Below are 23,667 nucleotides of genomic sequence, written 5' to 3'. Positions count from 1 at the left end.
GTAGATGGAACAGGGATGGGAACAGGGATGGAGCAGGCTGCTGAGTAGATGGAACAGGGATGGGAACAGGGATGGAGCAGGCTGCTGAGTAGATGGAGCAGGGTTAGAGCAGGGATGGAGCAGGGTTAGAGCAGGGATGGAGCAGGGATGGAGCAGCAATGGGAACAGGCTGCTGAGTAGATGGAGCAGGGATGGGAACAGGCTGCTGAGTAGATGGAACAGGGATGGGAACAGGGATGGAGCAGGCTGCTGAGTAGATGGAGCAGGGTTAGAGAAGGGATGGAGCAGGGTTAGAGCAGGGATGGAGCAGGGATGGAGCAGCAATGGGAACAGGCTGCTGAGTAGATGGAGCAGGGATGGGAACAGGCTGCTGAGTAGATGGAGCAGGGATGGAACAGGGATGGAGCAGGCTGCTGAGTAGATGGAGCAGGGATGGAGCAGGGATGGAGCAGGCTGCTGAGTAGATGGAACAGGGATGGAGCAGGCTGCTGAGTAGATGGAACAGGGATGGAGCAGGCTGCTGAGTAGATGGAGCAGGGATGGAGCAGGGATGGAGCAGGCTGCTGAGTAGATGGAACAGGGATGGAACAGGGACGGAACAGGGATGGAGCAGGGTTGGAACAGGGATGGAGCAGGGATGGAGCAGGCTGCTGAGTAGATGGAGCAGGGATGGAGCAGGGTTGGAACAGGGATGGAGCAGGGATGGAGCAGGCTGCTGAGTAGATGGAACAGGGATGAGGCAGGGATGGAACAGGGATGGAGCAGGCTGCTGAGTAGATGGAGCAGGGATGGAACAGGGATGGAGCAGGGATGGAACAGTCTGCTGAGTAGATGGAACAGGGATGGAACAGGGATGGAGCAGGGATGGAACAGGGATGGAGCAGGGATGGAACAGGGATGGAGCAGGGATGGAACAGGCTGCTGAGTAGATGGAGTAGGGATGGAACAGGGATTGAGCAGGCTGCTGAGTAGATGGAGCAGGGATGGAACAGGGATGGAGCAGGGATGGAACAGGCTGCTGAGTAGATGGAGCAGGGATGGAACAGGGATGGAGCAGGGATGGAACAGGCTGCTGAGTAGATGGAGCAGGGATGGAACAGGCTGCTGAGTAGATGGAACAGGGATGGAAAACAGGGATGGAACAGGGATGAAACAGGCTGCTGAGTAGATGGAGCAGGGATGGAACAGGGATGGAGCAGGCTGCTGAGTAGATGGAGCAGGGATGGAGCAGGCTGCTGAGTAGATGGAACAGGGATGGAGCAGGCTGCTGAGTAGATGGAGCAGGGATGGAACAGGGATGGAGCAGGCTGCTGAGTAGATGGAGCAGGGATGGAACAGGCTGCTGAGTAGATGAAACAGGGATGGAGCAGGCTGCTGAGTAGATGGAACAGGGATGGAACAGGGATGGAGCAGGGATGGAGCAGGGTTAGAGCAGGGATGGAGCAGGGTTAGAGCAGGGATGGAGCAGGGTTAGAGCAGGGATGGAGCAGGCTGCTGAGTAGATGGAAAAGGGATGGAGCAGTGATGAGCAGGCTGCTGAGTAGATGGAACAGGGATGGAGCAGGGATGGAACAGGCTGCTGAGTAGATGGAACAGGGATGGACTAGGCTGCTGAGTAGATGGAGCCGTGATGGAAAAGGGATGGAGCAGGCTGCTGAGTAGATGGAGCAGGGATGGAGCAGGGTTTGAGCAGGGTTAGAGCAGGGTTAGAGCAGGGATGGAGCAGGGATGGAGCAGGCTGCTGAGTAGATGGAACAGGGATGGAGCAGGGATGGAACAGGCTGTTGAGTAGATGGAGCAGGGATGGAGCAGGCTGCTGAGTAGATGGAGCAGGGATGGAACAGGGATGGAGCAGGCTGCTGAATAGATGGAGCAGGGTTTGAGCAGGGATGGAGCAATGGTTAGAGCAGGGATGGAGCAGGGATGGAACAGGCTGTTGAGTAGATGGAACAGGGATGGAACAGGCTGCTGAGTAGATGGAACAGGGATGGAGCAGGGATGGAGCAGGCTGCTGAGTAGATGGAACAGGGATGGAGCAGGGATGGAACAGGCTGCTGAGTAGATGGAACAGGGATGGAGTAGGCTGCTGAGTAGATGGAGCAGGGATGGAAAAGGGATGGAGCAGGCTGCTGAGTAGATGGAGCAGGGATGGAGCAGGGTTTGAGCAGGGTTAGAGCAGGGATGGAGCAGAGATGGAGCAGGCTGCTGAGTAGATGGAACAGGGATGCAGCAGGGATGGAACAGGCTGTTGAGTAGATGGAGCAGGGATGGAGCAGGCTGCTGAGTAGATGGAGCAGGAATGGAACAGGGATGGAGCAGGCTGCTGAATAGATGGAGCAGGGTTTGAGAAGGGATGGAGCAATGGTTAGAGCAGGGATGGAGCAGGGATGGAACAGGCTGTTGAGTAGATGGAGCAGGGATGGAACAGGGATGGAACAGGCTGCTGAGTAGATGGAGCAGGGATGGAGCAGGCTGCTGAGTAGATGGAGCAGGGATGGAGAAGGGATGGAACAGGCTGTTGAGTAGATGGAGCAGGGATGTAACAGGGATGGAACAGGCTGCTGAGTAGATGGAGCAGGGATGGAACAGGGATGAAACAGGGATGGAACAGGCTGCTGACTAGATTGAGCAGGGATGGAGCAGGGATGGAACAGGCTGCTGAGTAGATGGAGCAGGGATGGAGCAGGCTGCTGAGTAGATGGAGCAGGGATGGAGCAGGGATGGAACAGGCTGCTGAGTAGATGGAGCAGGGATGGAACAGGGATGGAATAGGGATGGAGCAGGCTGCTGAGTAGATGGAGCAGGGATGGAGCAGGCTGCTGAGTAGATGGAGCAGGAATGGAACAGGGATGGAGCAGGCTGCTGAATAGATGGAGCAGGGTTTGAGAAGGGATGGAGCAATGGTTAGAGCAGGGATGGAGCAGGGATGGAACAGGCTGTTGAGTAGATGGAACAGGGATGGAACAGGCTGCTGAGTAGATGGAGCAGGGATGGAGCAGGCTGCTGAGTAGATGGAGCAGGGATGGAGAAGGGATGGAACAGGCTGTTGAGTAGATGGAGCAGGGATGTAACAGGGATGGAACAGGCTGCTGAGTAGATGGAGCAGGGATGGAACAGGGATGTAACAGGGATGGAACAGGCTGCTGACTAGATTGAGCAGGGATGGAGCAGGGATGGAACAGGCTGCTGAGTAGATGGAGCAGGGATGGAGCAGGCTGCTGAGTAGATGGAGCAGGGATGGAGCAGGGATGGAACAGGCTGCTGAGTAGATGGAGCAGGGATGGAACAGGGATGGAATAGGGATGGAGCAGGCTGCTGAGTAGATGGAGCAGGGATGGAACAGGGATGGAGCAGGGATGGAGCAGGCTGCTGAGTAGATGGAGCAGGGATGGAACAGGGATGGAGCAGGCTGCTGAGTAGATGGAGCAGGGATGAAGCAGGCTGCTGAGTAGATGGAACAGGGATGGAGCAGGCTGCTGAGTAGATGGAGCAGGGATGGAACAGGGATGGAGCAGGCTGCTGAGTAGATGGAGCAGGGATGGAACAGGCTGCTGAGTAGATGAAACAGGGATGGAGCAGGCTGCTGAGTAGATGGAACAGGGATGGAACAGGGATGGAGCAGGGATGGAGCAGGGTTAGAGCAGGGATGGAGCAGGGTTAGAGCAGGGATGGAGCAGGGTTAGAGCAGGGATGGAGCAGGCTGCTGAGTAGATGGAAAAGGGATGGAGCAGGGATGAGCAGGCTGCTGAGTAGATGGAACAGGGATGGAGCAGGGATGGAACAGGCTGCTGAGTAGATGGAACAGGGATGGAGTAGGCTGCTGAGTAGATGGAGCAGTGATGGAAAAGGGATGGAGCAGGCTGCTGAGTAGATGGAGCAGGGATGGAGCAGGGTTAGAGCAGGGTTAGAGCAGGGTTAGAGCAGGGATGGAGCAGGGATGGAGCAGGCTGCTGAGTAGATGGAACAGGGATGGAGCAGGGATGGAACAGGCTGTTGAGTAGATGGAGCAGGGATGGAGCAGGCTGCTGAGTAGATGGAGCAGGGATGGAACAGGGATGGAGCAGGCTGCTGAATAGATGGAGCAGGGTTTGAGCAGGGATGGAGCAATGGTTAGAGCAGGGATGGAGCAGGGATGGAACAGGCTGTTGAGTAGATGGAGCAGGGATGGAACAGGGATGGAACAGGCTGCTGAGTAGATGGAACAGGGATGGAGCAGGGATGAGCAGGCTGCTGAGTAGATGGAACAGGGATGGAGCAGGGATGGAACAGGCTGCTGAGTAGATGGAACAGGGATGGAGTAGGCTGCTGAGTAGATGGAGCAGGGATGGAAAAGGGATGGAGCAGGCTGCTGAGTAGATGGAGCAGGGATGGAGCAGGGTTTGAGCAGGGTTAGAGCAGGGATGGAGCAGGGATGGAGCAGGCTGCTGAGTAGATGGAACAGGGATGCAGCAGGGATGGAACAGGCTGTTGAGTAGATGGAGCAGGGATGGAGCAGGCTGCTGAGTAGATGGAGCAGGAATGGAACAGGGATGGAGCAGGCTGCTGAATAGATGGAGCAGGGTTTGAGAAGGGATGGAGCAATGGTTAGAGCAGGGATGGAGCAGGGATGGAACAGGCTGTTGAGTAGATGGAGCAGGGATGGAACAGGGATGGAACAGGCTGCTGAGTAGATGGAGCAGGGATGGAGCAGGCTGCTGAGTAGATGGAGCAGGGATGGAGCAGGGATGGAACAGGCTGCTGAGTAGATGGAGCAGGGATGTAACAGGGATGGAACAGGCTGCTGAGTAGATGGAGCAGGGATGGAACAGGGATGAAACAGGGATGGAACAGGCTGCTGACTAGATTGAGCAGGGATGGAGCAGGGATGGAACAGGCTGCTGAGTAGATGGAGCAGGGATGGAGCAGGCTGCTGAGTAGATGGAGCAGGGATGGAGCAGGGATGGAACAGGCTGCTGAGTAGATGGAGCAGGGATGGAACAGGGATGGAATAGGGATGGAGCAGGCTGCTGAGTAGATGGAGCAGGGATGGAACAGGGATGGAGCAGGGATGGAACAGGCTGCTGAGTAGATGGAACAGGGATGGAACAGGGATGGAGCAGGGATGGAACAGGGATTGAACAGGGATGGAGCAGGGATGGAACAGGCTGCTGAGTAGATGGAGTAGGGATGGAACAGGAATGGAGCAGGCTGCTGAGTAGATGGAGCAGGGATGGAACAGGGATGGAGCAGGGATGGAACAGGCTGCTGAGTAGATGGAGCAGGGATGGAACAGGGATGGAGCAGGGATGGAACAGGCTGCTGAGTAGATGGAGCAGGGATGGAACAGGCTGCTGAGTAGATGGAACAGGGATGAAACAGGCTGCTGAGTAGATGGAGCAGGGATGGAACAGGGATGGAGCAGGCTGCTGAGTAGATGGAGCAGGGATGGAGCAGGCTGCTGAGTAGATGGAACAGGGATAGAGCAGGCTGCTGAGTAGATGGAGCAGGGATGGAACAGGGATGGAGCAGGCTGCTGAGTAGATGGAGCAGGGATGGAGCAGGCTGCTGAGTAGATGGAACAGTGATGGAGCAGGCTGCTGAGTAGATGGAGCAGGGATGGAACAGGGATGGAGCAGGCTGCTGAGTAGATGGAGCAGGGATGGAGCAGGCTGCTGAGTAGATGAAACAGGGATGGAGCAGGCTGCTGAGTAGATGGAACAGGGATGGAGCAGGGATGGAGCAGGGTTAGAGCAGGGATGGAGCAGGGTTAGAGCAGGGATGGAGCAGGGTTAGAGCAGGGATGGAGCAGGCTGCTGAGTAGATGGAACAGGGATGGAGCAGGGATGAGCAGGCTGCTGAGTAGATGGAACAGGGATGGAGCAGGCTGCTGAGTAGATGGAACAGGGATGGAGCAGGCTGCTGAGTAGATGGAGCAGGGATGGAACAGGGATGGAGCAGGCTGCTGAGTAGATGGAGCAGGGATGGAGCAGGCTGCTGAGTAGATGGAGCAGGGATGGAACAGGGATGGAGCAGGCTGCTGAGTAGATGGAGCAGGGATGGAGCAGGCTGCTGAGTAGATGGAACAGGGATGTAGCAGGCTGCTGAGTAGATGGAGCAGGGTTAGAGCAGGGATGGAGCAGGCTGCTGAGTAGATGCAACAGGGATGGAGCAGGGATGGAGCAGGCTGCTGAGTAGATGGAGCAGGGATGGAGCAGGCTGCTGAGTAGATGGAACAGGGATGGAGCAGGCTGCTGAGTAGATGGAGCAGGGATGGAACAGGGATGGAGCAGGCTGCTGAGTAGATGGAGCAGGGATGGAGCAGGCTGCTGAGTAGATGAAACAGGGATGGAGCAGGCTGCTGAGTAGATGGAACAGGGATGGAACAGGGATGGAGCAGGGATGGAGCAGGGTTAGAGCAGGGTTAGAGCAGGGATGGAGCAGGCTGCTGAGTAGATGGAACAGGGATGGAGCAGGGATGAGCAGGCTGCTGAGTAGATGGAACAGGGATGGAGCAGGGATGGAACAGGCTGTTGAGTAGATGGAGCAGGGATGGAGCAGGGATGGAGCAGGCTGCTGAATAGATGGAGCAGGGTTTGAGCAGGGATGGAGCAGGGTTAGAGCAGGGATGGAGCAGGGATGGAACAGGCTGTTGAGTAGATGGAGCAGGGATGGAACAGGGATGGAACAGGCTGCTGAGTAGATGGAGCAGGGATGGAGCAGGCTGCTGAGTAGATGGAGCAGGGATGGAGCAGGGATGGAACAGGCTGTTGAGTAGATGGAGCAGGGATGTAACAGGGATGGAACAGGCTGCTGAGTAGATGGAGCAGGGATGGAACAGGGATGGAACAGGCTGCTGACTAGATTGAGCAGGGAAGGAGCAGGGATGGAACAGGCTGCTGAGTAGATGGAGCAGGGATGGAGCAGGGATGGAGCAGGCTGCTGAGTAGATGGAACAGGGATGGAGCAGGGATGGAGCAGGGATGGAACAGGGATGGAACAGGCTGCTGACTAGATTGAGCAGGGATGGAACAGGCTGCTGAGTAGATGGAACAGGGATGGAAAAGGGATGGAGCAGGCTGCTGAGTAGATGGAACAGGGATGGAACAGGCTGCTGAGTAGATAGAGCAGGGATGGAGCAGGCTGCTGAGTAGATAGAGCAGGGATGGAGCAGGCTGCTGAGAAGATGGTACAGGGATTGAGCAGGCTGCTGAGTAGATGGAGCAGGGATGGAGCAGGCTGCTGAGTAGATGGAGCAGGGTTAGAGCAGGGATGGAGCAGGGATGGAGACAGGCTGATGAGTAGATGGAACAGGGATGGAGCAGGCTGCTGAGTAGATGGAACAGGGATGGAAAAGGGATGGAGCAGGCTGCTGAGTAGATGGAACAGGGATGGAGCAGGGATGGAGCAGGCTGCTGAGTAGATGGAGCAGGGATGGAGCAGGCTGCTGAGTAGATGGAACAGGGATGGAGCAGGCTGCTGAGTAGATGGAGCAGGGATGGAACAGGGATGGAGCAGGCTGCTGAGTAGATGGAGCAGGGATGGAGCAGGCTGCTGAGTAGATGAAACAGGGATGGAGCAGGCTGCTGAGTAGATGGAACAGGGATGGAACAGGGATGGAGCAGGGATGGAGCAGGGTTAGAGCAGGGATGGAGCAGGGTTAGAGCAGGGATGGAGCAGGCTGCTGAGTAGATGGAACAGGGATGGAGCAGGGATGGAGCAGGCTGCTGAGTAGATGGAACAGGGATGGAGCAGGGATGGAACAGGCTGTTGAGTAGATGGAGCAGGGATGGAACAGGGATGGAGCAGGCTGCTGAATAGATGGAGCAGGGTTTGAGCAGGGATGGAGCAGGGTTAGAGCAGGGATGGAGCAGGGATGGAACAGGCTGTTGAGTAGATGGAGCAGGGATGGAACAGGGATGGAACAGGCTGCTGAGTAGATGGAGCAGGGATGGAGCAGGCTGCTGAGTAGATGGAGCAGGGATGGAGCAGGGATGGAACAGGCTGTTGAGTAGATGGAGCAGGGATGGAACAGGCTGCTGAGTAGATGGAGCAGGGATGGAACAGGCTGCTGACTAGATTGAGCAGGGAAGGAGCAGGGATGGAACAGGCTGCTGAGTAGATGGAGCAGGGATGGAGCAGGCTGCTGAGTAGATGGAGCAGGGATGGAGCAGGGATGGAACAGGGATGGAACAGGCTGCTGACTAGATTGAGCAGGGATGGAGCAGGGATGGAACAGGCTGCTGAGTAGATGGAGCAGGGATGGAGCAGGCTGCTGAGTAGATGGAGCAGGGATGGAGCAGGGATGGAACAGGCTGTTGAGTAGATGGAGCAGGGATGGAACAGGGATGGAGCAGGGATGGAGCAGGCTGCTGAGTAGATGGAACAGGGATGGAGCAGGCTGCTGAGTAGATGGAGCAGGGATGGAGCAGGCTGCTGAGTAGATGGAGCAGGGTTAGAGCAGGGATGGAGCAGGCTGATGAGTAGATGGAACAGGGATGGAGCAGGCTGCTGAGTAGATGGAACAGGGATGGAAAAGGGATGGAGCAGGCTGCTGAGTAGATGGAACAGGGATGGAACAGGAATGGAGCAGGCTGCTGAGAAGATGGTACAGGGATGGAGCAGGCTGCTGAGTAGATAGAGCAGGGATGGAGCAGGCTGCTGAGTAGATAGAGCAGGGATGGAGCAGGCTGCTGAGAAGATGGAACAGGGATGGAGCAGGCTGCTGAGTAGATGGAGCAGGGATGGAACAGGGATGGAGCAGGCTGCTGAGTAGATGGAGCAGGGATGGAGCAGGCTGCTGAGTAGATGAAACAGGGATGGAGCAGGCTGCTGAGTAGATGGAACAGGGATGGAACAGGGATGGAGCAGGGATGGAGCAGGGTTAGAGCAGGGATGGAGCAGGGTTAGAGCAGGGATGGAGCAGGCTGCTGAGTAGATGGAACAGGGATGGAGCAGGGATGAGCAGGCTGCTGAGTAGATGGAACAGGGATGGAGCAGGGATGGAACAGGCTGTTGAGTAGATGGAGCAGGGATGGAGCAGGGATGGAACAGGGATGGAGCAGGCTGCTGAATAGATGGAGCAGGGTTTGAGCAGGGATGGAGCAGGGTTAGAGCAGGGATGGAGCAGGGATGGAACAGGCTGTTGAGTAGATGGAGCAGGGATGGAACAGGGATGGAACAGGCTGCTGAGTAGATGGAGCAGGGATGGAGCAGGCTGCTGAGTAGATGGAGCAGGGATGGAGCAGGGATGGAACAGGCTGTTGAGTAGATGGAGCAGGGATGTAACAGGGATGGAACAGGCTGCTGAGTAGATGGAGCAGGGATGGAACAGGGATGGAACAGGCTGCTGACTAGATTGAGCAGGGAAGGAGCAGGGATGGAACAGGCTGCTGAGTAGATGGAGCAGGGATGGAGCAGGGATGGAGCAGGCTGCTGAGTAGATGGAACAGGGATGGAGCAGGGATGGAGCAGGGATGGAACAGGGATGGAACAGGCTGCTGACTAGATTGAGCAGGGATGGAACAGGCTGCTGAGTAGATGGAGCAGGGATGGAGCAGGCTGCTGAGTAGATGGAGCAGGGATGGAGCAGGGATGGAACAGGCTGTTGAGTAGATGGAGCAGGGATGGAACAGGGATGGAGAAGGGATGGAGCAGGCTGCTGAGTAGATGGAACAGGGATGGAGCAGGCTGCTGAGTAGATGGAGCAGGGATGGAGCAGGCTGCTGAGTAGATGGAGCAGGGTTAGAGCAGGGATGGAGCAGGCTGATGAGTAGATGGAACAGGGATGGAGCAGGCTGCTGAGTAGATGGAACAGGGATGGAAAAGGGATGGAGCAGGCTGCTGAGTAGATGGAACAGGGATGGAACAGGCTGCTGAGTAGATAGAGCAGGGATGGAGCAGGCTGCTGAGTAGATAGAGCAGGGATGGAGCAGGCTGCTGAGAAGATGGTACAGGGATTGAGCAGGCTGCTGAGTAGATGGAGCAGGGATGGAGCAGGCTGCTGAGTAGATGGAGCAGGGTTAGAGCAGGGATGGAGCAGGGATGGAGACGGCTGATGAGTAGATGGAACAGGGATGGAGCAGGCTGCTGAGTAGATGGAACAGGGATGGAAAAGGGATGGAGCAGGCTGCTGAGTAGATGGAACAGGGATGGAGCAGGGATGGAGCAGGCTGCTGAGTAGATGGAGCAGGGATGGAGCAGGCTGCTGAGTAGATGGAACAGGGATGGAGCAGGCTGCTGAGTAGATGGAGCAGGGATGGAACAGGGATGGAGCAGGCTGCTGAGTAGATGGAGCAGGGATGGAGCAGGCTGCTGAGTAGATGAAACAGGGATGGAGCAGGCTGCTGAGTAGATGGAACAGGGATGGAACAGGGATGGAGCAGGGATGGAGCAGGGTTAGAGCAGGGATGGAGCAGGGTTAGAGCAGGGATGGAGCAGGCTGCTGAGTAGATGGAACAGGGATGGAGCAGGGATGAGCAGGCTGCTGAGTAGATGGAACAGGGATGGAGCAGGGATGGAACAGGCTGTTGAGTAGATGGAGCAGGGATGGAGCAGGGATGGAACAGGGATGGAGCAGGCTGCTGAATAGATGGAGCAGGGTTTGAGCAGGGATGGAGCAGGGTTAGAGCAGGGATGGAGCAGGGATGGAACAGGCTGTTGAGTAGATGGAGCAGGGATGGAACAGGGATGGAACAGGCTGCTGAGTAGATGGAGCAGGGATGGAGCAGGCTGCTGAGTAGATGGAGCAGGGATGGAGCAGGGATGGAACAGGCTGTTGAGTAGATGGAGCAGGGATGGAACAGGCTGCTGAGTAGATGGAGCAGGGATGGAACAGGCTGCTGACTAGATTGAGCAGGGAAGGAGCAGGGATGGAACAGGCTGCTGAGTAGATGGAGCAGGGATGGAGCAGGCTGCTGAGTAGATGGAGCAGGGATGGAGCAGGGATGGAACAGGGATGGAACAGGCTGCTGACTAGATTGAGCAGGGATGGAGCAGGGATGGAACAGGCTGCTGAGTAGATGGAGCAGGGATGGAGCAGGCTGCTGAGTAGATGGAGCAGGGATGGAGCAGGGATGGAACAGGCTGTTGAGTAGATGGAGCAGGGATGGAACAGGGATGGAGCAGGGATGGAGCAGGCTGCTGAGTAGATGGAACAGGGATGGAGCAGGCTGCTGAGTAGATGGAGCAGGGATGGAGCAGGCTGCTGAGTAGATGGAGCAGGGTTAGAGCAGGGATGGAGCAGGCTGATGAGTAGATGGAACAGGGATGGAGCAGGCTGCTGAGTAGATGGAACAGGGATGGAAAAGGGATGGAGCAGGCTGCTGAGTAGATGGAACAGGGATGGAACAGGAATGGAGCAGGCTGCTGAGAAGATGGTACAGGGATGGAGCAGGCTGCTGAGTAGATAGAGCAGGGATGGAGCAGGCTGCTGAGTAGATAGAGCAGGGATGGAGCAGGCTGCTGAGAAGATGGAACAGGGATGGAGCAGGCTGCTGAGTAGATGGAGCAGGGATGGAACAGGGATGGAGCAGGCTGCTGAGTAGATGGAGCAGGGATGGAGCAGGCTGCTGAGTAGATGAAACAGGGATGGAGCAGGCTGCTGAGTAGATGGAACAGGGATGGAACAGGGATGGAGCAGGGATGGAGCAGGGTTAGAGCAGGGATGGAGCAGGGTTAGAGCAGGGATGGAGCAGGCTGCTGAGTAGATGGAACAGGGATGGAGCAGGGATGAGCAGGCTGCTGAGTAGATGGAACAGGGATGGAGCAGGGATGGAACAGGCTGTTGAGTAGATGGAGCAGGGATGGAGCAGGGATGGAACAGGGATGGAGCAGGCTGCTGAATAGATGGAGCAGGGTTTGAGCAGGGATGGAGCAGGGTTAGAGCAGGGATGGAGCAGGGATGGAACAGGCTGTTGAGTAGATGGAGCAGGGATGGAACAGGGATGGAACAGGCTGCTGAGTAGATGGAGCAGGGATGGAGCAGGCTGCTGAGTAGATGGAGCAGGGATGGAGCAGGGATGGAACAGGCTGTTGAGTAGATGGAGCAGGGATGGAACAGGCTGCTGAGTAGATGGAGCAGGGATGGAACAGGCTGCTGACTAGATTGAGCAGGGAAGGAGCAGGGATGGAACAGGCTGCTGAGTAGATGGAGCAGGGATGGAGCAGGCTGCTGAGTAGATGGAGCAGGGATGGAGCAGGGATGGAGCAGGCTGCTGAGTAGATGGAACAGGGATGGAGCAGGGATGGAGCAGGGATGGAACAGGGATGGAACAGGCTGCTGACTAGATTGAGCAGGGATGGAGCAGGGATGGAACAGGCTGCTGAGTAGATGGAGCAGGGATGGAGCAGGCTGCTGAGTAGATGGAGCAGGGATGGAGCAGGGATGGAACAGGCTGTTGAGTAGATGGAGCAGGGATGGAACAGGGATGGAGCAGGGATGGAGCAGGCTGCTGAGTAGATGGAACAGGGATGGAGCAGGCTGCTGAGTAGATGGAGCAGGGATGGAGCAGGCTGCTGAGTAGATGGAGCAGGGTTAGAGCAGGGATGGAGCAGGCTGATGAGTAGATGGAACAGGGATGGAGCAGGCTGCTGAGTAGATGGAACAGGGATGGAAAAGGGATGGAGCAGGCTGCTGAGTAGATGGAACAGGGATGGAACAGGAATGGAGCAGGCTGCTGAGAAGATGGTACAGGGATGGAGCAGGCTGCTGATTAGATAGAGCAGGGATGGAGCAGGCTGCTGAGTAGATAGAGCAGGGATGGAGCAGGCTGCTGAGAAGATGGTACAGGGATTGAGCAGGCTGCTGAGTAGATGGAGCAGGGATGGAGCAGGCTGCTGAGTAGATGGAGCAGGGTTAGAGCAGGGATGGAGCAGGGATGGAGCAGGCTGATGAGTAGATGGAACAGGGATGGAAAAGGGATGGAGCAGGCTGCTGATTAGATGGAACAGGGATGGAACAGGAATGGAGCAGGCTGCTGAGAAGATGGTACAGGGATGGAGCAGGCTGCTGAGTAGATAGAGCAGGGATGGAGCAGGCTGTTGAGTAGATAGAGCAGGGATGGAGCAGGCTGCTGAGAAGATGGTACAGGGATGGAGCAGGCTGCTGAGTAGATAGAGCAGGGATGGAGCAGGCTGTTGAGTAGATAGAGCAGGGATGGAGCAGGCTGCTGAGAAGATGGTACAGGGATTGAGCAGGCTGCTGAGTAGATAGAGCAGGGATGGAGCAGGCTGCTGAGTAGATGGAGCAGGGATGGAACAGGGATGGTACAGGCTGCTGAGTAGATGGAGCAGGGATGGAGCAGGCTGCTGAGTAGATGGAGCAGGGATGTAACAGGGATGGAACAGGCTGCTGAGTAGATGGAGCAGGGATGGAACAGGGATGGAACAGGCTGCTGACTAGATTGAGCAGGGATGGAACAGGCTGCTGAGTAGATGGAGCAGGGATGGAGCAGGCTGCTGAGTAGATGGAGCAGGGATGGAGCAGGGATGGAACAGGCTGCTGAGTAGATGGAGCAGGGATGGAACAGGGATGGAATAGGGATGGAGCAGGCTGCTGAGTAGATGGAGCAGGGATGGAACAGGGATGGAGCAGGGATGTAACAGGCTGCTGAGTAGATGGAACAGGGATGGAACAGGGATGGAGCAGGGATGGAACAGGGATGGAACAGGGATGGAGCAGGGATGGAACAGGCTGCTGAGTAGATGGAGTAGGGATGGAACAGGGATGGAGCAGGCTGCTGAGTAGATGGAGCAGGGATGGAACAGGGATGGAGCAGGGATGGAACAGGCTGCTGAGTAGATGGAGCAGGGATGGAACAGGGATGGAGCAGGGATGGAACAGGCTGCTGAGTAGATGGAGCAGGGATGGAACAGGCTGCTGAGTAGATGGAACAGGGATGAAACAGGCTGCTGAGTAGATGGAGCAGGGATGGAACAGGGATGGAGCAGGCTGCTGAGTAGATGGAGCAGGGATGGAGCAGGCTGCTGAGTAGATGGAACAGGGATGGAGCAGGCTGCTGAGTAGATGGAGCAGGGATGGAACAGGGATGGAGCAGGCTGCTGAGTAGATGGAGCAGGGATGGAGCAGGCTGCTGAGTAGATGGAACAGGGATGGAGCAGGCTGCTGAGTAGATGGAGCAGGGATGGAACAGGGATGGAGCAGGCTGCTGAGTAGATGGAGCAGGGATGGAGCAGGCTGCTGAGAAGATGGTACAGGGATGGAGCAGGCTGCTGAGTAGATAGAACAGGGATGGAGCAGGCTGCTGAGTAGATAGAGCAGGGATGGAGCAGGCTGCTGAGAAGATGGTACAGGGATTGAGCAGGCTGCTGAGTAGATGGAACAGGGATGGAGCAGGCTGCTGAGTAGATGGAACAGGGATGGAAAAGGGATGGAGCAGGCTGCTGAGTAGATGGAACAGGGATGGAACAGGAATGGAGCAGGCTGCTGAGAAGATGGTACAGGGATGGAGCAGGCTGCTGAGTAGATGGAACAGGGATGGAGCAGGCTGCTGAGTAGATGGAGCAGGGATGGAACAGGGATGGAGCAGGCTGCTGAGTAGATGGAGCAGGGATGGAGCAGGCTGCTGAGAAGATGGTACAGGGATGGAGCAGGCTGCTGAGTAGATAGAGCAGGGATGGAGCAGGCTGATGAGTAGATGGAACAGGGATGGAGCAGGCTGCTGAGTAGATGGAACAGGGATGGAAAAGGGATGGAGCAGGCTGCTGAGTAGATGGAACAGGGATGGAACAGGAATGGAGCAGGCTGCTGAGAAGATGGTACAGGGATGGAGCAGGCTGCTGAGTAGATAGAGCAGGGATGGAGCAGGCTGCTGAGTAGATAGAGCAGGGATGGAGCAGGCTGCTGAGAAGATGGTACAGGGATTGAGCAGGCTGCTGAGTAGATAGAGCAGGGATGGAGCAGGCTGCTGAGTAGATGGAGCAGGGATGGAACAGGGATGGAACAGGCTGCTGAGTAGATGGAGCAGGGATGGAGCAGGCTGCTGAGTAGATGGAGCAGGGATGTAACAGGGATGGAACAGGCTGCTGAGTAGATGGAGCAGGGATGGAACAGGGATGGAACAGGCTGCTGACTAGATTGAGCAGGGATGGAGCAGGGATGGAACAGGCTGCTGAGTAGATGGAGCAGGGATGGAGCAGGCTGCTGAGTAGATGGAGCAGGGATGGAGCAGGGATGGAACAGGCTGCTGAGTAGATGGAGCAGGGATGGAACAGGGATGGAATAGGGATGGAGCAGGCTGCTGAGTAGATGGAGCAGGGATGGAACAGGGATGGAGCAGGGATGTAACAGGCTGCTGAGTAGATGGAACAGGGATGGAACAGGGATGGAGCAGGGATGGAACAGGGATGGAGCAGGGATGGAACAGGCTGCTGAGTAGATGGAGTAGGGATGGAACAGGGATGGAGCAGGCTGCTGAGTAGATGGAGCAGGGATGGAACAGGGATGGAGCAGGGATGGAACAGGCTGCTGAGTAGATGGAGCAGGGATGGAACAGGGATGGAGCAGGGATGGAACAGGCTGCTGAGTAGATGGAGCAGGGATGGAACAGGCTGCTGAGTAGATGGAACAGGGATGAAACAGGCTGCTGAGTAGATGGAGCAGGGATGGAACAGGGATGGAGCAGGCTGCTGAGTAGATGGAGCAGGGATGGAGCAGGCTGCTGAGTAGATGGAACAGGGATGGAGCAGGCTGCTGAGTAGATGGAGCAGGGATGGAACAGGGATGGAGCAGGCTGCTGAGTAGATGGAGCAGGGATGGAGCAGGCTGCTGAGTAGATGGAACAGGGATGGAGCAGGCTGCTGAGTAGATGGAGCAGGGATGGAACAGGGATGGAGCAGGCTGCTGAGTAGATGGAGCAGGGATGGAGCAGGCTGCTGAGAAGATGGTACAGGGATTGAGCAGGCTGCTGAGTAGATGGAGCAGGGATGGAGCAGGCTGCTGAGTAGATAGAACAGGGATGGAGCAGGCTGCTGAGTAGATAGAGCAGGGATGGAGCAGGCTGCTGAGAAGATGGTACAGGGATTGAGCAGGCTGCTGAGTAGATGGAGCAGGGATGGAGCAGGCTGCTGAGTAGATGGAGCAGGGTTAGAGCAGGGATGGAGCAGGGATGGAGCAGGCTGATGAGTAGATGGAACAGGGATGGAGCAGGCTGCTGAGTAGATGGAACAGGGATGGAAAAGGGATGGAGCAGGCTGCTGAGTAGATGGAACAGGGATGGAACAGGAATGGAGCAGGCTGCTGAGAAGATGGTACAGGGATGGAGCAGGCTGCTGAGTAGATAGAGCAGGGATGGAGCAGGCTGCTGAGTAGATAGAGCAGGGATGGAGCAGGCTGCTGAGAAGATGGTACAGGGATTGAGCAGGCTGCTGAGTAGATAGAGCAGGGATGGAGCAGGCTGCTGAGTAGATGGAGCAGGGATGGAACAGGGATGGAACAGGCTGCTGAGTAGATGGAGCAGAGATGGAGCAGGCTGCTGAGTAGATGGAGCAGGGATGTAACAGGGATGGAATAGGCTGCTGAGTAGATGGAGCAGGGATGGAACAGGCTGCTGACTAGATTGAGCAGGGATGGAGCAGGGATGGAACAGGCTGCTGAGTAGATGGAGCAGGGATGGAGCAGGCTGCTGAGTAGATGGAGCAGGGATGGAGCAGGGATGGAACAGGCTGCTGAGTAGATGGAGCAGGGATGGAATAGGGATGGAGCAGGCTGCTGAGTAGATGGAGCAGGGATGGAACAGGGATGGAGCAGGGATGTAACAGGCTGCTGAGTAGATGGAACAGGGATGGAACAGGGATGGAACAGGGATGGAGCAGGGATGGAACAGGCTGCTGAGTAGATGGAGTAGGGATGGAACAGGGATGGAGCAGGCTGCTGAGTAGATGGAGCAGGGATGGAACAGGGATGGAGCAGGGATGGAACAGGCTGCTGAGTAGATGGAGCAGGGATGGAACAGGGATGGAACAGGCTGCTGACTAGATTGAGCAGGGATGGAGCAGGGATGGAGCAGGGATGGAACAGGCTGCTGAGTAGATGGAGCAGGGATGGAACAGGGATGGAGCAGGGATGGAACAGGCTGCTGAGTAGATGGAGCAGGGATGGAACAGGCTGCTGAGTAGATGGAACAGGGATGAAACAGGCTGCTGAGTAAATGAAGCAGGGATGGAACAGGGATGGAGCAGGCTGCTGAGTAGATGGAGCAGGGATGGAGCAGGCTGCTGAGTAGATGGAACAGGGATGGAGCAGGCTGCTGAGTAGATGGAGCAGGGATGGAACAGGGATGGAGCAGGCTGCTGAGTAGATGGAGCAGGGATCGAGCAGGCTGCTGAGTAGATGGAACAGGGATGGAGCAGGCTGCTGAGTAGATGGAGCAGGGATGGAACAGGGATGGAGCAGGCTGCTGAGTAGATGGAGCAGGGATGGAGCAGGCTGCTGAGTAGATGAAACAGGGATGGAGCAGGCTGCTGAGTAGATGGAACAGGGATGGAACAGGGATGGAGCAGGGATGGAGCAGGGTTAGAGCAGGGATGGAGCAGGGTTAGAGCAGGGATGGAGCAGGGTTAGAGCAGGAATGGAGCAGGGTTAGAGCAGGGATGGAGCAGGCTGCTGAGTAGATGGAACAGGGATGGAGCAGGGATGAGCAGGCTGCTGAGTAGATGGAACAGGGATGGAGCAGGGATCGAACAGGCTGTTGAGTAGATGGAGCAGGGATGGAGCAGGTATGGAACAGGGATGGAGCAGGCTGCTGAATAGATGGAGCAGGGTTAGAGCAGGGATGGAGCAGGGTTAGAGCAGGGATGGAGCAGGATGGAACAGGCTGTTGAGTAGATGGAGCAGGGATGGAACAGGGATGGAACAGGCTGCTGAGTAGATGGAGCAGGGATGGAGCAGGCTGCTGAGTAGATGGAGCAGGGATGGAGCAGGGATTGAACAGGCTGTTGAGTAGATGGAGCAGGGATGTAACAGGGATGGAACAGGCTGCTGAGTAGATGGAGCAGGGATGGAACAGGCTGATGACTAGATTGAGCAGGGATGGAGCAGGGATGGAACAGGCTGCTGAGTAGATGGAGCAGGGATGGAGCAGGCTGCTGAGTAGATGGAGCAGGGATGGAGCAGGCTGCTGAGTAGATGGAGCAGGGATGGAGCAGGCTGCTGAGTAGATGGAATAGGGATGGAGCAGGGATGGAACAGGGATGGAACAGGCTGCTGACTAGATTGAGCAGGGATGGAGCAGGGATGGAACAGGCTGCTGAGTAGATGGAGCAGGGATGGAGCAGGCTGCTGAGTAGATGGAGCAGGGATGGAGCAGGGATGGAACAGGCTGTTGAGTAGATGGAGCAGGGATGGAACAGGGATGGAGCAGGGATGGAGCAGGCTGCTGAGTAGATGGAACAGGGATGGAGCAGGCTGCTGAGTAGATGGAGCAGGGATGGAGCAGGCTGCTGAGTAGATGGAGCAGGGTTAGAGCAGGGATGGAGCAGGGATGGAGCAGGCTGATGAGTAGATGGAACAGGGATGGAGCAGGCTGCTGAGTAGATGGAACAGGGATGGAAAAGGGATGGAGCAGGCTGCTGAGTAGATGGAACAGGGATGGAACAGGAATGGAGCAGGCTGCTGAGAAGATGGTACAGTGATGGAGCAGGCTGCTGAGTAGATAGAGCAGGGATGGAGCAGGCTGCTGAGTAGATAGAGCAGGGATGGAGCAGGCTGCTGAGTAGATAGAGCAGGGATGGAGCAGGCTGCTGAGAAGATGGTACAGGGATTGAGCAGGCTGCTGAGTAGATGGAGCAGGGATGGAGCAGGCTGCTGAGTAGATGGAGCAGGGTTAGAGCAGGGATGGAGCAGGGATGGAGCAGGCTGATGAGTAGATGGAACAGGGATGGAGCAGGCTGCTGAGTAGATGGAACAGGGATGGAAAAGGGATGGAGCAGGCTGCTGACTAGATTGAGCAGGGATGGAACAGGCTGCTGAGTAGATGGAGCAGGGATGGAGCAGGCTGCTGAGTAGATGGAGCAGGGATGGAGCAGGGATGGAGCAGGGATGGAGCAGGCTGCTGAGTAGATGGAATAGGGATGGAGCAGGGATGGAGCAGGGATGGAACAGGGATGGAACAGGCTGCTGACTAGATTGAGCAGGGATGGAGCAGGGATGGAACAGGCTGCTGAGTAGATGGAGCAGGGATGGAGCAGGCTGCTGAGTAGATGGAGCAGGGATGGAGCAGGGATGGAACAGGCTGTTGAGTAGATGGAGCAGGGATGGAACAGGGATGGAGCAGGGATGGAGCAGGCTGCTGAGTAGATGGAACAGGGATGGAGCAGGCTGCTGAGTAGATGGAGCAGGGATGGAGCAGGCTGCTGAGTAGATGGAGCACGGTTAGAGCAGGGATGGAGCAGGGATGGAGCAGGCTGATGAGTAGATGGAACAGGGATGGAGCAGGCTGCTCAGTAGATGGAACAGGGATGGAAAAGGGATGGAGCAGGCTGCTGAGTAGATGGAACAGGGATGGAACAGGAATGGAGCAGGCTGCTGAGAAGATGGTACAGTGATGGAGCAGGCTGCTGAGTAGATAGAGCAGGGATGGAGCAGGCTGCTGAGTAGATAGAGCAGGGATGGAGCAGGCTGCTGAGTAGATAGAGCAGGGATGGAGCAGGCTGCTGAGAAGATGGTACAGGGATTGAGCAGGCTGCTGAGTAGATGGAGCAGGGATGGAGCAAGCTGCTGAGTAGATGGAGCAGGGTTAGAGCAGGGATGGAGCAGGGATGGAGCAGGCTGATGAGTAGATGGAACAGGGATGGAGCAGGCTGCTGAGTAGATGGAACAGGGATGGAAAAGGGATGGAGCAGGCTGCTGAGTAGATGGAACAGGGATGGAACAGGAATGGAGCAGGCTGCTGAGAAGATGGTACAGGGATGGAGCAGGCTGCTGAGTAGATAGAGCAGGGATGGAGCAGGCTGCTGAGTAGATAGAGCAGGGATGGAGCAGGCTGCTGAGAAGATGGTACAGGGATTGAGCAGGCTGCTGAGTAGATAGAGCAGGGATGGAGCAGGCTGCTGAGTAGATGGAGCAGGGATGGAACAGGGATGGAACAGGGATGGAACAGGCTGCTGAGTAGATGGAGCAGAGATGGAGCAGGCTGCTGAGTAGATGGAGCAGGGATGTAACAGGGATGGAACAGGCTGCTGAGTAGATGGAGCAGGGATGGAACAGGCTGCTGACTAGATTGAGCAGGGATGGAGCAGGGATGGAACAGGCTGCTGAGTAGATGGAGCAGGGATGGAGCAGGCTGCTGAGTAGATGGAGCAGGGATGGAGCAGGGATGGAACAGGCTGCTGAGTAGATGGAGCAGGGATGGAATAGGGATGGAGCAGGCTGCTGAGTAGATGGAGCAGGGATGGAACAGGGATGGAGCAGGGATGTAACAGGCTGCTGAGTAGATGGAACAGGGATGGAACAGGGATGGAACAGGGATGGAGCAGGGATGGAACAGGCTGCTGAGTAGATGGAGTAGGGATGGAACAGGGATGGAGCAGGCTGCTGAGTAGATGGAGCAGGGATGGAACAGGGATGGAGCAGGGATGGAACAGGCTGCTGAGTAGATGGAGCAGGGATGGAACAGGGATGGAACAGGCTGCTGACTAGATTGAGCAGGGATGGAGCAGGGATGGAGCAGGGATGGAACAGGCTGCTGAGTAGATGGAGCAGGGATGGAACAGGGATGGAGCAGGGATGGAACAGGCTGCTGAGTAGATGGAGCAGGGATGGAACAGGCTGCTGAGTAGATGGAACAGGGATGAAACAGGCTGCTGAGTAAATGAAGCAGGGATGGAACAGGGATGGAGCAGGCTGCTGAGTAGATGGAGCAGGGATGGAGCAGGCTGCTGAGTAGATGGAACAGGGATGGAGCAGGCTGCTGAGTAGATGGAGCAGGGATGGAACAGGGATGGAGCAGGCTGCTGAGTAGATGGAGCAGGGATCGAGCAGGCTGCTGAGTAGATGGAACAGGGATGGAGCAGGCTGCTGAGTAGATGGAGCAGGGATGGAACAGGGATGGAGCAGGCTGCTGAGTAGATGGAGCAGGGATGGAGCAGGCTGCTGAGTAGATGAAACAGGGATGGAGCAGGCTGCTGAGTAGATGGAACAGGGATGGAACAGGGATGGAGCAGGGATGGAGCAGGGTTAGAGCAGGGATGGAGCAGGGTTAGAGCAGGGATGGAGCAGGGTTAGAGCAGGAATGGAGCAGGGTTAGAGCAGGGATGGAGCAGGCTGCTGAGTAGATGGAACAGGGATGGAGCAGGGATGAGCAGGCTGCTGAGTAGATGGAACAGGGATGGAGCAGGGATCGAACAGGCTGTTGAGTAGATGGAGCAGGGATGGAGCAGGTATGGAACAGGGATGGAGCAGGCTGCTGAATAGATGGAGCAGGGTTAGAGCAGGGATGGAGCAGGGTTAGAGCAGGGATGGAGCAGGGATGGAACAGGCTGTTGAGTAGATGGAGCAGGGATGGAACAGGGATGGAACAGGCTGCTGAGTAGATGGAGCAGGGATGGAGCAGGCTGCTGAGTAGATGGAGCAGGGATGGAGCAGGGATTGAACAGGCTGTTGAGTAGATGGAGCAGGGATGTAACAGGGATGGAACAGGCTGCTGAGTAGATGGAGCAGGGATGGAACAGGCTGATGACTAGATTGAGCAGGGATGGAGCAGGGATGGAACAGGCTGCTGAGTAGATGGAGCAGGGATGGAGCAGGCTGCTGAGTAGATGGAGCAGGGATGGAGCAGGCTGCTGAGTAGATGGAGCAGGGATGGAGCAGGCTGCTGAGTAGATGGAATAGGGATGGAGCAGGGATGGAACAGGGATGGAACAGGCTGCTGACTAGATTGAGCAGGGATGGAGCAGGGATGGAACAGGCTGCTGAGTAGATGGAGCAGGGATGGAGCAGGCTGCTGAGTAGATGGAGCAGGGATGGAGCAGGGATGGAACAGGCTGTTGAGTAGATGGAGCAGGGATGGAACAGGGATGGAGCAGGGATGGAGCAGGCTGCTGAGTAGATGGAACAGGGATGGAGCAGGCTGCTGAGTAGATGGAGCAGGGATGGAGCAGGCTGCTGAGTAGATGGAGCAGGGTTAGAGCAGGGATGGAGCAGGGATGGAGCAGGCTGATGAGTAGATGGAACAGGGATGGAGCAGGCTGCTGAGTAGATGGAACAGGGATGGAAAAGGGATGGAGCAGGCTGCTGAGTAGATGGAACAGGGATGGAACAGGAATGGAGCAGGCTGCTGAGAAGATGGTACAGTGATGGAGCAGGCTGCTGAGTAGATAGAGCAGGGATGGAGCAGGCTGCTGAGTAGATAGAGCAGGGATGGAGCAGGCTGCTGAGTAGATAGAGCAGGGATGGAGCAGGCTGCTGAGAAGATGGTACAGGGATTGAGCAGGCTGCTGAGTAGATGGAGCAGGGATGGAGCAGGCTGCTGAGTAGATGGAGCAGGGTTAGAGCAGGGATGGAGCAGGGATGGAGCAGGCTGATGAGTAGATGGAACAGGGATGGAGCAGGCTGCTGAGTAGATGGAACAGGGATGGAAAAGGGATGGAGCAGGCTGCTGACTAGATTGAGCAGGGATGGAACAGGCTGCTGAGTAGATGGAGCAGGGATGGAGCAGGCTGCTGAGTAGATGGAGCAGGGATGGAGCAGGGATGGAGCAGGGATGGAGCAGGCTGCTGAGTAGATGGAATAGGGATGGAGCAGGGATGGAGCAGGGATGGAACAGGGATGGAACAGGCTGCTGACTAGATTGAGCAGGGATGGAGCAGGGATGGAACAGGCTGCTGAGTAGATGGAGCAGGGATGGAGCAGGCTGCTGAGTAGATGGAGCAGGGATGGAGCAGGGATGGAACAGGCTGTTGAGTAGATGGAGCAGGGATGGAACAGGGATGGAGCAGGGATGGAGCAGGCTGCTGAGTAGATGGAACAGGGATGGAGCAGGCTGCTGAGTAGATGGAGCAGGGATGGAGCAGGCTGCTGAGTAGATGGAGCACGGTTAGAGCAGGGATGGAGCAGGGATGGAGCAGGCTGATGAGTAGATGGAACAGGGATGGAGCAGGCTGCTCAGTAGATGGAACAGGGATGGAAAAGGGATGGAGCAGGCTGCTGAGTAGATGGAACAGGGCTGGAACAGGAATGGAGCAGGCTGCTGAGAAGATGGTACAGTGATGGAGCAGGCTGCTGAGTAGATAGAGCAGGGATGGAGCAGGCTGCTGAGTAGATAGAGCAGGGATGGAGCAGGCTGCTGAGTAGATAGAGCAGGGATGGAGCAGGCTGCTGAGAAGATGGTACAGGGATTGAGCAGGCTGCTGAGTAGATGGAGCAGGGATGGAGCAGGCTGCTGAGTAGATGGAGCAGGGTTAGAGCAGGGATGGAGCAGGGATGGAGCAGGCTGATGAGTAGATGGAACAGGGATGGAGCAGGCTGCTGAGTAGATGGAACAGGGATGGAAAAGGGATGGAGCAGGCTGCTGAGTAGATGGAACAGGCTGCTGAGTAGATGGAACAGGGATGGAAAAGGGATGGAGCAGGCTGCTGAGTAGATGGAACAGGGATGGAACAGGAATGGAGCAGGCTGCTGAGAAGATGGTACAGGGATGGAGCAGGCTGCTGAGTAGATAGAGCAGGGATGGAGCA

The 23,667-nt window shown here is 56.3% G+C and overlaps 1 protein-coding gene across 1 annotated transcript in view; it reads left to right on the top strand.

The window, feature by feature from the left end:
• The window catches only part of foxo1a (forkhead box O1 a), a 137,310-nt gene that overhangs the window by 75,828 nt on the left and 37,815 nt on the right, over nucleotides 1-23,667 (top strand). The gene's annotated exons all lie outside the window — the stretch shown is intronic.

The sequence above is a fragment of the Oncorhynchus gorbuscha genome, linkage group LG13, assembly GCF_021184085.1.
Source record: "Oncorhynchus gorbuscha isolate QuinsamMale2020 ecotype Even-year linkage group LG13, OgorEven_v1.0, whole genome shotgun sequence".
Lineage (NCBI taxonomy): Eukaryota > Metazoa > Chordata > Actinopteri > Salmoniformes > Salmonidae > Oncorhynchus > Oncorhynchus gorbuscha.
This window is presented reverse-complemented; position numbering and strand designations above follow the sequence as displayed.